Consider the following 6,639-nt stretch of genomic DNA (forward strand, 5'->3'; position numbering starts at 1 on the left):
TAAATAAGGGGATACAAAAATTCTCCAATTGCAAAATAAAAAGAATCAATGCACATGGGACAAAATTAAAAGGCATGAGTTTGCATTACAAAGTGGGAAAATTTTGGGCAAATAGGTTAAGGAACTGTAAAATTATATAAAGTATGTATGTTGGGTACGATCTTAGACTAATCAAGGATTCACTTATTAGCTCACTTAGCCTTATACATATACCCTTACCTTTACCCTGGCCCCATTACAACCTTGAAAAAGACCTCATGATTTTTGTATATCTGTATTCTATAATTGTTGATTGGTTAGATGAAGAACAAAGTTATAGAAAGTAAGGATAGAAAAAAAAATAGAGTGATTAACCCAATAAACACTGAGTGACTAGAGAGTAAACACAAAATCCAGTGAGGGTTCAATAGCTCATCACCATATATCTCTGCTTAATTATTAATTGTACTGCAAGTTTGTGAAATATTTTCACCCATCTCAATTGTAAAAGTGCTTTAACATTATCCAGGGTTTGGCTATGGATATATGATTCCTTGAGGATATGAATTAATTTAACTACATGTAAGTTTTATATACAAGTGAATAATAACTAGAATTGTATGACTCATTTAGGTAGTTTGCATTTAGAATAGAATGCATTACATGAGATTCCACCACTTTAACCTTACCTTATTCTTTATCTTGGATTTAGCATGAGGACATGCTATTGTTTAAGTGTGGGGAGATTGATAAACCCATATTTTATGATGTATTTTGTGCTCAATTTAAGTGATTTATTCAATCCTTCGCCCACTTATTCATGTGAAATTGCATGGTTTCACTTTCCCTTCCTTATTATGTGATATATGTGAAAAACATGTTTCCTATGCTTTAAAAATATTTATTTTAATTACCTTTTATTACCATTCGATGCCGTGATTTGTGTGTTAAGTATTTTCAGATCTCCTAAGGCAGGAATGATTTAAAGGATGGAAAGGAAACATACAAAAATGGAACGAAAGCACAAAATGGAGTTTTTGAAGAAACTAGCAGCGACGCGAACGCATGGACGAGGCATCCGCATGCCTAGCGCAAAAAGGTAGCAACGCGATCGCATGGACGACGCGGAAGCGTGCCTTGAGCATAACGCAAATGACGCGTACGCGTGACCGACGCGAACGCGTGACAAGGAAAACTCCCAGATAATGCGACCGCGTGACCCACTCGGACGCGTGACAGATGCCACGTGCAGCAACTGCAGAAAATGCTCCCAGCAATTTCTAAAACCCTTTTTGGCCCAGATCCAAGTCCAGAAAGCACAGATTAGAGGTTACAAAGTGAGGGATTGCATCCATTCATGAACACAACATATCATACATTCACTTTTCATATTTTAGATGTAGTTTTTAGAGGGAGATGTTCTCTCCTCTCTCTTAGATTTTAGGATTAGGATTCCTCTTAAAGGATTTAGGATTTCAACTTCTTCTCAGGTTCAATATTTCTTTTTTCTTTATATTTCTCTTTTACTTTCAGATACTTTAATGCTCTCATTTAATTACTTATGTTTCCAAATTGGCTTATGAACCATTCATGTTAGAATTTTCTTTATTTGATATAAATTCAGGTATTTCAGATTCATGATTCTTATTTAGCTTTTCATATTCTTGGCTTTAATTGATTAACTAGAGGCTCTTGAGTTATCAAACTTATCGTGATTGTTGATTAATTCCTCTAATTGACTGGAATTCCACTAACTCTAGTCTTTCCTTAGGAGTTGGCTAGGACTTGGGGATCTAACTAATTAGTCCACTTGACTTTCCCTTACTTTCGTAAAGGTTAACTAAGTGGGGTTAAACTCAATTCTCATAAGAATAACTAGGATAGGACTTCCGAATTTTCATGCCTTGCCAAGAGTTTTATTAGATATTAATTTATTAATTTCTGCAACTTGTTTTCCTTGTTTAAACCTTTCAAAACCCAAAACACTATTTTCCATAACTAATAATAAGAACACCTCCCTGCAATTTCTTGAGAAGACGACCCGAGATTTGAATACTTTGGTTTATAAATTTTATTGGGTTTGTTACTTGTGACAACCAAAACGTTTGTATGAAAGAGCTTTCGTTGGTTTAGAAACTATATTTGCAACGAGGATTTATCTGCGAATTTCTAGACCACGCAAAAGTTCTCTCATCAGCTACCAACACCACCCCTTGTACGGCCAATCTGTTACCGTGGCACTACTGCTCCGGCCATTTCCCTTCCCTTTTCATTCTTGTCAATACTCAGACTCTAGGTCTTTCCATTTTCCTTTTTAATATCTGTTTTTTTTATTTTATTTATTAGTTAATCTTGATTAAGTTAGACTTAGTTATAATTGTATGTTTTAGTGGATTTGTAGGTTGTTAAGTAGTTGGAACTTAGTTGTAGTAGATTTTTAGGCCTGTTTAATTTTTTTTGTTGCTGCTGTTTGGAATGGACTATTTTTTGAATATTATTTGTTAAATGATGATATTTTTTTTTGGTTTATTGATTGAATTGTGAACTGCTGCTCACTCAATTATGTTTATTTGCTTTGTTCCTATGAATTGATATGTGAATGGTGTTTATTTGTTTGTTGCATTCATACGGAAATTGATTTGATTGAGTGAATTTAGGAAATGTGCTAGTTTGTTGCTGAAGTTCTGCCGGAAATTATTTAAATCTATTTTCACTATTCATTCTTGATCCAATTGATTAATTGAGTTTGGTATTCTGTTGTTTTTGCTTTGAAATGTGGCTAAGCTTAATTAATCAATTATCGGACTGATTTATTTACTATTTTGTTGCTGAAAGTTGAGATTTTCTACTGTTTCTATTTCATTAAGCTGCATTGTTTGATTCGGTACAACAAGGTCCTAATTGACGGATTTCTGTGTCAATAGAACCTTGTTTACCAAAAAGTTTTGAAAAGATGCCTCATGGAAGTTTTATTTCCAATTTTGTTCAAACCTCGTGATTCTTTGCTTGTTTTCAATTGTGATTTACTCATATACATTGAATAGCTCAAATTGATTTTCATATTGACCCAAAACTTGGATTCTTTTGTAGTTAGAGCCTCTTTGCATGAATTCATAGGATTGAGAAATTTTAAACTATGTAACTAGTGTCATTCATTTTCATCATGCTTAACCATAGAACATGAATTTTTTGTTTCTTATTTCAATCTTGTGACTATAATGCTTAATTGCATTTTGGTGTTTCAAATTTCCTTAACTGCTTTGTCATTAATACTTTATCTTTCTAAACACCAAAATGCTTAAACTTATGCTAAATGAGAAAGTTAACTAACTCTGACTAGTTTGATTGATTGGGAAGTGTTTCTGTTTGATTTTACTTTGAATCGCACGTATGCTTCCAATTAATTTCACATTATCCATTCACTTCACATGTATGTTGTTTTCTTTCCTCAGTCTTCTACTTCTTGCCTACTTGTCATATTATTTTGCTCCGTATGCCTTTAGAATATATTTCATATGCCTATTTCCGCTATTTTTTTTTCAGAATGTCGGATAGGAAGGGAAAGGGTAAGGCCTCGTGGTCCGGAAAAAGGAAGCAGACCTCATAGTCCGCTGAGGGAGCGAACACTGCGTTCTATGAGAGACGGATTAGTGGGAGAGACAGAGTTGATCAGAATACACCTCCCGCTGATCCGTATAAGTTTAGCTGCCTTTACTTGGAGCAGAAGTTTCCTAAGTTCCTAGAGAGGAATCTGCACATTGAGAGGAAACTTCAGATCCCGGATGAGCTAAGCCAGTACACCGATGATAGGATTGCTCAGCGAGGTTGGAGGTTCCTAGGTAGGGAACTTCTGACGATGAATGCATCATAGGTATGGGAATTTTACGCAAACTACTACACAAGGGCCCTCGACGTAGTTCACCTTCGAGGCAAGAAGATACCAATGACTGAGGAGATCATTGAGCAGACATTTCACTTTCTGCCTGGACCTAGCGGGAAGGATGCATTTGAAGAGGTTGAAGGTGAAAGGAAGTTGAAGACTTTTGACTGGGACAAGGTATTGGCTGTGATTGCCAAGCCTGGGAGTTTGTGGATGTTTGGAGCTGACCCGCCGACTCTCCAGGGGATCTCAGTACACGCTCTGACCAATAAGGCCCGTATTTGGTAGTAGATCCTGGCTAATTACGTGATGCCGAGCACCCATGAGACCAAGATCATTGCTGATATGGAGGTCTTTGTCTGATGTGTCTTGGAAAGTAAACAGTTGTACCTTCCAAGTTATATCAGACGGAACATTGGGCGAGCTCACTATATTGGAAACCTAGCCTTTCCGTGCATGAGCACTGAGCTAGACACGGAGGCCGGATTTATCTGTATGACCACAGACGAGAGGCCGACCATTGAATGCAGTAAGAAGGTGATTCCTCATGGCGACTGGTTTGGACCTCAGCCTACCACCAGACGCCAAGGCAGACATCAGTCGGCACCTTCTTCAGAGGCAGGACCCTCAGCCTCAGCTACACCATCATCATCAACACCCTTACCATCAGCATCATCACAGCCGATTTACCGCCTTGTACAGAGCCTCTTCCAGCAGATTGATTAGATGGAATGTCACAATAAGCGACGTTTTGACAACCTAAAGAGGATCTCTGGCTGCACTGGCTTCTCATCTGAGGAACTCGACCCTCCTTCAGAGCACAATGAAGAGGAAGTGCAGGCCACAGCAGATGCAGTGGAGACGACGATGACAACTCCTTCCACTCCGCATGACTTACTGAGCACCAAGGACGGTGCTAAAACTTAAGTGTAGGGTGGTCGTCCGACCGAGCAGTGATTTATTTTGGGTGAAATGGCCTATTCCGAACACTTTTAGTTTAGTTTTTATTATGCTCTTTTAGATACTTTGTATATATTTTATCATTTTGAACACATTTTACTTAGTTTATTGCACTATCTTATTTTATTGTACTTTTTAACTTTGTACATAACCTAGTTTCCCATTGTAGGATTCATACTTTTATCACTTTCTTCAATTTTGGCTTGTACATATGCTTTTTAGCCTTTAGTTGTGTTTGTGATTGGATAATGTGATCATTGCATCTAATTAATTTCCTATACACTTGATTATTTGAGTTGATTGAAATTAGAAAATGAACTTAGGATTTTTTTACCTTCTCTATCCAATCACATTACGTATACATATATAGAAATGAGTGTTAGTCAATTTAATGAAATTTCCAAGAAAACTTCTTTTTATAGGGCATTTACATTCCAATTGAATTGAGTTGAGATCTTTCATTGGACTTGCTTGAATTGTATATTGTGAAACATGTTTTTGAGCTAAGAACACATAAGCTTGTGAGGTTTGAGCATAATTGTGTGGTTGCATCATATAACCACTATTCTCATTCTTGTGTGTATTCTCTTTCCATGATTGCAATCTTTAATTTGTTTGATTCTTTATGTTCATTGTTTAATGTATATATGCATTTATATGATTGAGGCCTTCATTTCATTGTAGCTTACTTCCCCAAATAGCCATACCCTCTCATTTACCCTTGTTAGCCCACTTTGAGCCTTTTTTTATCCCCTTTTGTTTTTTATGTTAGCACATCACTAACCTTAAGTAGAAAACCATAAATATCCCTAATTTGAATCTTTGATTAGCTTAGGATAGTGAGTGTGTATTTTATTTAAGTGGGAGAAAAGTTGGAAAACATTGGCAGATAAAAGTATGTGTTGCAATTTTATTGAAAATTTTGGAAATTTGGGTACATACTTGTGTATGAATTGTGTAAACCATACGCATTCACTTTTTGCATATATAAGTTATTACTGAAAAAAAAAAGAGAAAAAAAAAAGATAAAGAAAATAAAATAAAAAGGGGATAAAATTTTTCAAAGTAGAGTAATAATAACAATGCATATTGTTGTGATTGAAAAGAATATATGAGTATGTGAAAAATTGAGAACTATGGGTAGCTAGATTTTGTATTAGAATTGTATAGGTTGTTATATATGTTTAGTGAGAGCTTAAGTTGATCAAAGGTTCAAATTCTAGCTCACTTAGCTATATATACATCCTTACCTTTGCCTTAGCCCCATTACAACCTTGTGAAAATTCCTCATGATAATTGTATCTATGCATTGAATAATTGTTGATTGTTAGATGAGAAACAAATCTTAGAAAGCCAGATTAGAGGAGAATTGAGTGGATCGACCTTAAACACTTGAGTGACTAGAGCGTATACACATCCGGTGAGGCGTTCGATTGCTCAATTCTATGCTTCCACCTATGATTATTTCTTATCTTGCAAGTTGTAAATTATTATCTATAACTCAATTCAATTGTGGATTGGATTTTATTATGATTGATTTAGCCCTTGGTTGTTTATATATGTATTCTTAGAAATTGATTTATTTTGACTAAGTAAATACAAATAGATAGTTAGATGGTATTAGGTAGAATAGTTGCATGTATATAGATAGAGTGCATATAGATAGTTTGCATTGAATAAATATTGATATCTCCTTTCTTGTATATTTTTTGGTTTAGCATGAGGACATGCTTAGTTTAAGTGTGGGAAGGTTGATGAACCACAATTTTATGGTGTATCTTGTGTTGAATTAAGTGAATTTTATCAACTTTTCCTACATT

At 35.5% G+C, this 6,639-nt stretch overlaps 1 pseudogene; it reads left to right on the forward strand.

Moving 5' to 3' along the window:
• Positions 1 to 3,523: 3,523 nt before the first annotated feature.
• Positions 3,524 to 4,585, forward strand: LOC148548464 (uncharacterized; annotated as a pseudogene).
• Positions 4,586 to 6,639: the final 2,054 nt, after the last annotated feature.

Source organism: Arachis ipaensis, chromosome B8 (assembly GCF_059453495.1).
Source record: "Arachis ipaensis isolate K30076 ecotype BB chromosome B8, ASM5945349v1, whole genome shotgun sequence".
NCBI classification, from domain to species: Eukaryota; Viridiplantae; Streptophyta; class Magnoliopsida; order Fabales; family Fabaceae; genus Arachis; species Arachis ipaensis.